A 10,040-nucleotide genomic window follows, 5' to 3' on the forward strand; every position below is an offset into this window, starting at 1 on the left:
AGTGTGTGTGTGTGTGTGTGTGTTCCTCAGTTTCCCTGTGTGCTGCATGTTTAACGAGGTAGTGGGAGAGGGTTTGTTGTTGCAAAGGCCCAGGTGTGACCTCTCCTAGTGGCTGGGACCCTGGACAACAGACTGGAGACTGGGTACCTTAGCAACTGGTGACCTAGTGACTAAGAGGCTCACCCCAGCTTGGCAGCCAGCGGGTTCTGGCCAGTGGGAGGACAAAGGACTGAGGAGGGAGGACCCTGGTGACTGACCACCAGTTCCAGCCAGAGGGGAACAAAGGACAGAAGAGAGAGGGCCCCAGCAACCTGTTTACCTGGAACGGAAGGCAAAGGACAGGTGAGGAGCTGATGGAGCCCTTGCTCTCAGATGCCCAGCTGGAAAGCGCAGGATCTCGGGACTGGAGAGAGAGAGAGCAGGCAGAGCCCACCTGGATGCAGAGGAGACTCAGATGTACTGTGCTGAGTGCAGCCAGGCCTGAGGGCCCTGAGAGTTTCCTATGCTGCGTTCAGATGCTCAATAAACCCTCCTGTTTTACGCTGACTGAGAGTCGTTCTGGTCTAGAGATCAGGTTGCATTATTCCCTCTGGGTGTGGAGGCCCCGGGGGGTCCAGAGGGAGTGGACTCCTTGGGGAGGCCAACAGCAAGAGACAGGCGTGCTAAGGCTCAGAGAGGTGCAGTTCCAGGAGGCGGAGGGGCTTTACCCCCCCCCCCCGAGAGAGAATGGACGCCTGAGAAGGGCTGTCACACTGAAGGGGGTTCCCCCCCCAGGGACTGTACAGGGCCAAGAGTGGGCGCGACCTGTGAGTCCGTGATACAAACTATGTGTGAATTCAGATTGAATTCAGCTAATCCTTTTGGCCAAATAAAAAAAAACAGGAAACTTTTTTTTTTTCTCCAAAAATGTCAAAACTTCATTCAAGCGTCCAAAAAAAAAGTCTCAATGCTTTGTTTCAGAACCAGCCCCCCAAGTGGAAATGCTGCATAGATTTGACCCAAATGGCTTTTTATTTTTTCATTTTTTGCTGAGGGGGGGAAAAACCCGCGGAAAAATGTTTTTATTTCAGATGAATCACAGTGTTCAGTTTGACCCTGAGCCAAAGGAAAAAAAAAAATCATTAAGTCCCTTGGTTCTTGACCTGAGTCCATACCTGCAGTTATGAAGAGTTTATCTGTGCTTGATTTGTAATGAGAGAAGGGCCAGGGCTCAAGCTGTTTTTTTTTTTTTCTTTCATAACAGATGTGCTGGGCCTGGGGATGCTGGGGTTCCTAACTGCCAGGCCTGGAGATGCCGGGGCTCTGAACTGCCTGGCCCAAGGGTGCCAGAGCTCTGAACTGCCGGGCCCGGATGGTGCTGGTTTAGCCCTTGCACAATAAAACACTGGATTGACTAGTGACTCTGCAGCTTTCACTGCGCACAGGATAGTTTATTTAGGACACAGGCATCACAGAGAAAACATATAATCAAACAGCAAACAATCAACCGGTCTCCATGCTTGCTAAGCTTATCAGGTGTCTCCATCTTTCCCCGCGTGGGTAACCGGGTTGTGTCCTTCCAGTCCTCCCAGCAGGGTTTCCCCCAGTTACAAGTTGGTGTGAGGTTTTGGCTCACATGGGGGCATGGCTCTGCTCAGGCTGGCCTTTTGTACCACACGCTCTTCCTTTGTCTCCTGGCCCCTTGAACCTGGGCTGACTCAGGCTGTGATTTTTGTCTTGCCCCTTCCCTCCCCCACCCTGCTGCCTCCTGGGGTGGTTCTTCTCTGCCTGTCCTGGTGTCTGCACTAATAACTTCCCACTGACTCTGGGCCAGCTCGGGGGAAAGCGTGGGGGGGGGGTGTCAGAGCAAGAGGCGCAGTGGCTGTGGTGATCCTGTGTCCCCACAATTCTGCAGCACCGCCATGGCCCTGAAGAGATGGGGCGCAGGGATTTGACAGGTCTCCAGGCAGTGTCTCCAGGCCACATGTGAAGTGGGGATGCTCAGGGTGTAAGGCCCAGTGCATTGGGGCCTTCCTGCCTGTCTCCTCACCAGTGCCGCAGGGGTGGGGATGGGGGGCTGTGTAACCATCACTGAGCAGCCAGGCTGAGCCCGCTGCAAGGACAGGAGTGAACAAACTGCAGAAGGAACAATTCCAGGAAAACAGGGCGTGATCCCCAGGGAATGATGCCAGCAGGGAGATGAACCAGGGTCTCCTACCGCCTGCAGCCCTGCCCTAGGAGTGACTGGGGGCATCCCATACCCTGGACATTGCTTCTGAGCACCTCTGTGGCCCGAGGGCTGTGCCAGGGCACGTCCTGCCCTGTGTGCCATTCCGGAGCACCCCCAGTGCTGTACCCCACCCATGGACTAAACCCACCTTCCAGACACATACCCCAAGGCACAGCACCCCTACCCCACATGCTTCCTACTGTGTGTGCTTCCCTGGAGACTTCCCTTCTGCTGCCCCCTCCTAGCCTGGCACACGCAGTCCATCAGCATCAGCGCCACTGCTCTCTGTCCTCATTAAATCCCTGGCACCGGGGCGTGGGGACAAGTCTCTCTGCCTCGTTAGGATGGCAGCAGAGAGCCTGAACTCACCAAGAAGGAGGAAGCCCTTAGTCCTAGTTTGAGCTGCACACAGCTCCTGACCCCATTGCGGATCTGGAGCCCCTGACCGGTGCTGGACCAACATTCGGACTGGCCATGAGGAAGAGGGGACATGCAGGAGCCAGAGGGATCAGAGATGGGGGAGCTTCCTTCAAAACCCAAACCCCCACGACTCTTGACTCCCCTGGGCCACCATCAGAACTAGCCATATGGGAAGAAAGCCTTGGGCTGCTGAGATCTCAGTGAAGAGCCCCATTAGGGTAGCTGATGCCCAGCTAGAGGGTTTGCTAACTAGTCCTACCTGTGCCTTGGAGATGGACCAGAAGGAAAAGGATCCTCCTTATATCTTCCCGGCTGAGTCATGAGCTGGGCGTTCCTTTGAGTTTCACCTTGGCACTTCACTCCTAGCTGGCTTCTGGGAAGCCCTTCCTTCTGCACCTGACTCTCTTTGTACAACATCTGGCGACCCTGGCACCCAGCATGGGACGGAGGAGTGCTCTGGGCAGCAGTTGAGCATTGCTGCGCTATGCGTGGCTGGGCCTAGGTCCCTGTGTGGCTCTAGGTCTGGGAAACTTTCCATTGAGTGCAGTGCCTGTGGATCAGATCCTGAGTGAGCAGCCCCGCCCCCTGCTCTGATGGAGATGCCGATAGTCTCATAAAGTGATAACTTCTCAGGGAATGTGACGGGGACTGGGCACCCAGGGAAGGAGCTCTCCATCTGCTTCCTCCCCAGCCTGGAAGTACCACATACCCTCCAAAGCCTTGATTCTCCATCACTCACAACAGGCCAGATCCAGTGTAATGAGATCAGTGGAGTTGCATCGTGACAAACATCAGTATGGCCCAGGGGGCAGCTCTTTCATTGCCTCAGGGGCTGAGGTTAAGGGCATAGACTCCTAGCAATGTTGGAGTGGAAGGGACCTCGAGTGGCTGTCAAGTCCAGCCCCCTGCTCTGAGGCAGGGCCGAGTAACCCTAGACCAGCCCTGATGTGGCTCTTTATTTGGGAAGCATTTGCCTCTGTATGTATTCTGTATCAATTGTGCTGCTGCTTTCCACTTTGTTAGCTGTAGGGATGGATTGAGGGGAGTGTGAGGGGCTGGCTGGACTGAGAGGTGGATCTGTATGGGAATGGACAGCTGGGAAGACAGATCTTGGGGGATTCTTTATGGGGGCTGCTGGACGCCTGTGCTTCTCTGCCCCGACAATTGTTTTGGTGAGGTCTGTCTGGGGCACCTTGAAAAGTTTAATGGAGATTCAGTCCTACCTGGAATAGCAGGGGGAGGGATAGCTTAGTAGGTTGAAAATTAGCCTGCTAAACCCAGGGTTTTGAGCTCAATCCTTGAGGGGCCCATTCAGTGTGGCAGTTGTTTTTGTTTCTTCTTGATATAAAGTCACCCCCTTTGTTGATTTTAATTCCCTGTAAGCCAACCCTGTAAGCCATGTCATCAGTCGCCCCTCCCTCCATCACAGCAACGGCAGACAATCGTTTCACGCCTTTTTTCCATGCAGATGCCATACCACGGCAAGCATGGAGCCCGCTCAGGGCAATTAGGAGCACATTAAACACCACGCGCATTATCCAGCAGTATATACATCAGCAGAACCTGCCAAAGCGAAACTGGGCGAGTAGGCGATGTCAGCGCAGTGATGAGCGATGAGGACATGGACACCGACTTCTCTCAAAGCACGGGCCCGGCATTGTGGGCATCATGGTGCTAATGGGGCAATTCATGCCGTGGAACGCCGATTCTGGGCCCAGGAAACAAGCACACGCTGGTGGGACCGCATAGTGTTGCAGGTCTGGGTCGTGCTGCGAAACTTTCGCATGCATAAGGGCACTTTCATGGAATTTTATGAGTTGCTTTCCCCTGCCCTGAAGCACCAGAATACCAAGATGAGAGCATCCCTCACAGTTGAGAAGCGAGTGGCAATAGCCCTGTGGAAGCTTGCAATGCCAGACAGCTACCGGTCAGTCGGGAATCAATTTGGAGTGGGTAAATCTACTGTGGAGGCTGCTGTGATGCAAGTAGCCAACTCAATCAAAGGTCTGCTGATATCAAGGGTAGTGAGTCTGGGAAATGTGCAGGTCATAGTGGATGGCTTTACTGCAATGGAATTCCCTAACTGTGGTGGGGCCATAGACAGAACCCATATCCCTATCTTGGCACTGGAGCACCAAGCCGGCAAGTACATAAACCACAAGGGGTACTTTTCAATATTGCTGCAAGCACTGGTGGATCACAAGGGACGTTTCATCAACATCAACGTGGGATGGCTGGGAAAGGTACATGACGCTTGCATCTTCAGGAACTCTGGTCTGTTTCAAAAGCTGCAGGAAGGGACTTTCTTCCCAGACCAGAAAATAACCTTGGGGATGTTGAAATTGCCTATAGTTATCCTTGGGGACCCAGCCTACCCCTTAATGCCATGGCTCATGAAGCCATACACAGGCAGCCTGGGCAGTAGTCAGGAGCTGTTCAACTACAGGCTGAGTGACTACAGAATGGTGGTAGAATGTGTATTTGGACGTTTAAAAGCGCGCTGGCGCAATTTACTGACTCGCTTAGACCTCAGCGAAACCAATATTCCCATTGTTATTACTGCTTGCTGTGCGCTTCCACAATATCTGTGAGAGTAAGAGAGAGACATTTATGGCAGGGTGGGAGGTTGAGGTAAATCACCTGGCTGCTGGTTACGCACAGCCAGACACCAGGGTGGTTAGAAGAGCACAGGAGGATGCGGTGCGCATCAGAGAAGCTTTGAAAACCAATTTCATGACTGGCCAGGCTACGGTGTGAAAGTTCTGTTTGTTTCTCCTTGATGAAACTCCACCCCCTCCCTCCTTGGTTCATTCTACTTCCCTGTAAGCTAACCACCCTCCCCTCCCCCCTTCGATCATCACTTGCAGAGGCAATAAAGTAATTGTTGCTTCACATTCATGCATTCTTTATTAATTCATCACACAAATAGGGGGATAACTGGCAAGGTAGCCCAGGAAGGTTGGTGGAGGAGGGAAGCACCGGGTGGGGTAGTGGAGGAGGGAAGGACATGGCCACACTGCACTTTAAAATTTTAAAACTTATTGAATGCCAGCCTTCTGTTGCTTGGGCAATCCTCTGGGGTGGAGTGGCTGGGTGGCCGGAGGCCCCACCACCACGTTCTTGGGCGTCTGGGTGAGGAGGCTATGGAACTTGGGGCGGAGGGCGGTTGGTTATACAGGGGCTGTAGCGGTGTTCTGTGCTCCAGTTGCTTTTCCTGCAGCTCAACCATATGCTGGAGCATATTAGTTTGATCCTCCGCATTGAATCCTGCCTCCTTTCATCACACTACCACCACCTTTCAACTTCAGCCCTCTCTTCAGCCTGCCACTTACTCTCTTCAGCCCGCCACCTCACCTCCCGGTCATTTTGTGCTTTCCTGCACTCTGACATTGTCTGCCTCCATGCATTCGTCTGTGCTCTGTCAGTGTGGGAGGACAGCATGAGCTCAGAGAACATTTCATCGCAAGTGTGGGTTTTTTCGCCTTCTAATCTTTGCTAGCCTCTGGGAAGGAGAAGATCCTGTGATTCTTGAAACACATGCAGCTGGTGGAGGAAAAAAAGGGACAGTGGTATTTAAAAAGACACATTTTATAGAACAATGGGTACACTCTCTTTCACGGTAAACCTTGCTGTTAACATTACATACATAGCACATGTGCTTTCGTTACAAGGTCGCATTTTGCCTCCCCCCACCGTGTGGCTAACCCCTCCCCCCCATGGCTAACAGCAGGGAACATTTCTGTTCAGTGACAGGCAAATAGCCCAGCAGGAACGGGCTCCTCTGAATGTCCCCTTAAGAAAAGCACCCTATTTCAACCAGGTGACCATGAATGATATCACACTCCTGAGGATAACAGAGAGATAAAGAATGGATGTTGTTTGAACACCAGCAAACATACACTCCAATGCTTTGTTCTACAATGATTCCCAACTACGTGCTACTGGCCTGGCGTGGTAAAGTGTCCTACCATGGTGGACGGAATAAGGCTGCCCTCCCCAGAAACCTTTTGCAAAGGCTTTGGGAGTACATCCAGGAAGCTTATAGAGATGTCCCTGGAGGACTTCCGCTCCATCCCCAGACACGTTAACAGACTTTTTCAGTAGCTGTACTGGCTGCAAATGCCAGGGCAAATTAATCATTAAACACGCTTGCTTTTAAACCATGTATGGTATTTTAAAAGGTACACTCACCAGAGGTCCCTTCTCCGCCTGGCAGGTCCGGGAGGCAGCCTTGGGTGGGTTTGGGGGGTACTGGCTCCAGGTCCAGGGTGAGAAACAGTTCCTGGCTGTCGGGAAAACCGGTTTCTCCGCTTGCTTGCTGTGAGCTATCTACAACCTCCTCCTCATCATCTTCCTCATCCCCAAAACCTGCTTCCGTGTTGCCTTCCTCTCCATTGATGGAGTCAAAGCACACGGTTGGGGTAGTGGTGGCGGAACCCCCTAAAATGGCATATAGCTCATCATAGAAGCAGTGTGTTTGGGGCTCTGATCCGGAGCGGCAGTTTGCCTCTCTGGTAGGCTTGCCTCAGCTTCTTAAATTTCACTCAGCACTGCTTCGGGTCCCTGTTATGGCCTCTGTCCTTCATGCCCTGGGAGATTTTGACAAATGTTTTGGCGTTTTGAAAACTGGAACCGAGTTCTGATAGCACAGATTCCTCTCCCCATACAGCGATCAGATCCTGTACCTCCCGTTCGGTCCATGCTGGAGCTCTTTTGCAATTCTGGGACTCCATCATGGTCACCTCTGCTGATGAGCTCTGCCTGGTCACCTGCAGCTTGCCACGCTGGCCAAACAGGAAATTGAAATTCAAAAGTTTGTGGACCTTTTCCTGTCTACCTGGCCAGTACATCTGAGTTGAGAGTGCTGTCCAGAGTGGTCACAATGGAGCACTCTGGGATAGTTCCCGGAGGCCAATACTGTTGAATTGCGTCCACACTACCCCAAATTCGACCCGGCAAGGCCGATTTCAGTGCTAATCCCCTTGTTGGAGGTGGAGTAAAGAAACCGATTTTAAGAGCCTTTTAAGTCAAGGAAAAAAGGGCTTCGTCATGTGGATGAGTGCAGCGTTAAATCGATTTAACGCTGCTAAATTCGACCTCAACTCCTAGTGTAGACCAGGGCTAAATGGGTGAATTCGAAGTGGATTTGTTAAACTGCATTAAATTCTTGTGTTGCTGCTGTAATTCAGAATTATAATAGCCTTAATTCAGTTTATTTCAATTCACTTTCAAAGTGAATTAAACTAAACCGAAGTAAGGCCACTTTAATTCTAAATGAAGGTGTTCACACAAGGATTTAATGCAGTTTGACTAATCTGCTTCAAATTCACCTATTTAGTTAATTCAAGGTTTGTCTACATTGAAACGCAAAAGCAGTGCAGCTATGCCAAGTAGAGGACTGCTCCTGTCGGTGGTGCTAATCCACTTCCTCAAGGAGCAGTAGCTAGGTAGGGGGAAGAATTCTTTTGTCGACCGACCACTGTCTACACCAGCGGTTATGTTGGCTTAACTTCACCTCTTAAGGATGTTGATTTTTCGCATCCCTGAGCAATGTAGCTGGGTTGAGCTAACTTTTTAGTGTAGACCAGGCCTCAGGTTAATTTTCCTGGCTGTGCTTATGTAGACAAGCCCTAGGTATCTGCTGACTCCAGGCTGTAGCACAGGGAGATACAGAAGGGACAGACAGTCCCTGCAAGCTGTAGCATAGCTATCCCACTCAGGGATGCCTTATCTGAGGCTCTGCACCTGGGTATGGCAGTGGGAGCTGGAGCCCAGCCATGAGTTACTGAGGGGACGGGGCCCTTGGGTGCAGGAATGGCATTCCCACCCTACCCTGTTTCCCTCGGATGTCAGGGGCTGGGAGTTGGATCACTTCTCCTCTCCCCTGTGGGAACCTGTCCTCTCCAGCATGATCAATGACCTCAGATTTATGATATTGGTTTTAATGTGTCACTTATTCCTTCTGCTGGGACCCTGCTGGCCCTTTCAGCCCTATTGATACAGATTGACTGGATTCAGCTGCTCTTAGTTTACCCAAACGGGAAGTGCCGCAAACCAGGATTGTGCCCTGCCCAAGGCAGGGAGCTGCTCTTCATGCAGCGCAAAGACAGGTGACAGATGTGAGTATCTGTAGCTCTGGGCACGGCTGGAAGGCGCTCCGATGTTGCAGGGATGATGGTGCTACGAGGACAGGCTGGAATGCGGTTCTGGGTCTATACAGCAAAGGCAAGTGAAACTGGCATACAGACAATGCAAACTGGCAGGGTTGCTCATCACTTGGGAAGGAGGGGCCTTTTATTAATCTCCTGATGTGATTGGCAGGCAATGTCCTGATCTGGGTTCAGAAAGCAGGTGTGTGTGACTTACCTCAGTGGGAGTTTTGCCACTGACTTCAGCCAGGCTAAGATGGAGCTCTCTGGAGGACAGCAAGGCATAAAACTCCTTGATGTGCCTTTCTTTAGGAGCCAGGGCTGAAATTTCCTTGCCTTGGAACCCAGGTCAGCTTGACCCTGCTTCCATGGAAAACTACAATCAAGCTCCCCCTGAACAAGGTGAGACCCAGTGTCTTTAGCCACCTAGGTGGCTGAGGGGTGAGGTCACAGGTCACTGCTATGTAATTCCCTATCCCCTGGGAGAGAAATCATAGAATATTAGGGTTGGAAGGGACCTCAGGAGGTCATCTAGTCCAACCCCCTGCTCAAAGCAGGACCAATCCCTAATTTTTGCCCCAGATCCCTAAATGGCCCCCTCAAGGATTGAACTCACAACCCTGGGTTTAGCAGGCCAGTGCTCAACCCACTGAGCTATCCCTCCCCCCTTGAGCTATCCCGAAATGCATGTGTGATTTCAAAATGATTCTTCCAGGTATTCTCCATCCACATCCAGACTTTAGGCAAGAGCAGACAAGGCTCTGAGCAGAACAAAATCCCAAGGAGTTAGAAAGTCTGGGTCCGGTGTATTGAGCCATTTGGATGCTGCCCCAGGACACTGTATCAGTCACTAGCCCCTGGCCAATGACTAGTGAGCATTGGGGTCAGCGCCTCCGGCTGGTGAAAGTGAGGGAGTAACAGATGTTTAGTATCCTGAATGCAACAGCAGGCACAGGACACCTTTCCTTCAGGCCCTGATTCCTTAGAGCGCTTAAGTACATGCTTAAAGTGAAGCAAGTTCCATTGAAATCCAAGCCTAAAGTTAAGCACGTGCTTCAGAACTTTGCTGAACTGGGTCTCGTGGCCTGAAATGTTTTGTGTCCCCCCTTATCTTCGCCCTATCATGGTCCCATTTACTCCCCTCCCACGGTGACTTAGCTGCCGGGTTGAGAATCTGTGTCCTGCTGATCCATGGGCAGGGAACGTCTGCCGCTGTGGCACTCCCGGGACAGGCATGGCAATGCACTGCCCTGCTGATCAGC

General features: G+C 51.8%; 1 protein-coding gene across 1 annotated transcript in view; it reads left to right on the forward strand.

Annotated features, from left to right (window-relative positions):
- Positions 1-9,311, forward strand: part of SLC38A3 (solute carrier family 38 member 3) — an 87,327-nt gene extending 78,016 nt beyond the window's left edge. The window contains exon 18 of the transcript XR_006282590.1: positions 9,267-9,311. The gene's annotated coding sequence lies outside the window, so the exon portion shown is untranslated. The remainder of the gene's footprint in view (positions 1-9,266) is intronic.
- Positions 9,312-10,040: the final 729 nt, after the last annotated feature.

This window comes from Dermochelys coriacea, chromosome 7, assembly GCF_009764565.3.
Source record: "Dermochelys coriacea isolate rDerCor1 chromosome 7, rDerCor1.pri.v4, whole genome shotgun sequence".
Classification (NCBI taxonomy): domain Eukaryota; kingdom Metazoa; phylum Chordata; order Testudines; family Dermochelyidae; genus Dermochelys; species Dermochelys coriacea.